This window comes from Solanum tuberosum, unplaced genomic scaffold (assembly GCF_000226075.1).
Source record: "Solanum tuberosum cultivar DM 1-3 516 R44 unplaced genomic scaffold, SolTub_3.0 scf00268, whole genome shotgun sequence".
In the NCBI taxonomy this organism is placed as follows: Eukaryota; Viridiplantae; Streptophyta; class Magnoliopsida; order Solanales; family Solanaceae; genus Solanum; species Solanum tuberosum.
In genome coordinates this window covers 99715-99954 of record NW_006239190.1, presented here as the reverse complement: position 1 = coordinate 99954, position 240 = coordinate 99715, and positions in this window count along the sequence as shown.

Genomic DNA, 240 nt, shown 5'->3' with positions numbered 1-240 from the left:
AAGTATTCGTACAAACATATAATTTACTTGTACTTCAAATATTTCTTTAGTCCTACCAAAATACAACTATCTAAGTGTTTCTTAAGAAAAAAACACAAAATATGATATGATTAATGACACTAAAATATCCAACAAAAATAATAATAATGAAATCGCGTAAAACAAATATTGCAAATTAATAAGTCATAATGAAAAAGATCATAATTTAAAAGTACTAAATCATGCTAAAATTAAGTTTAA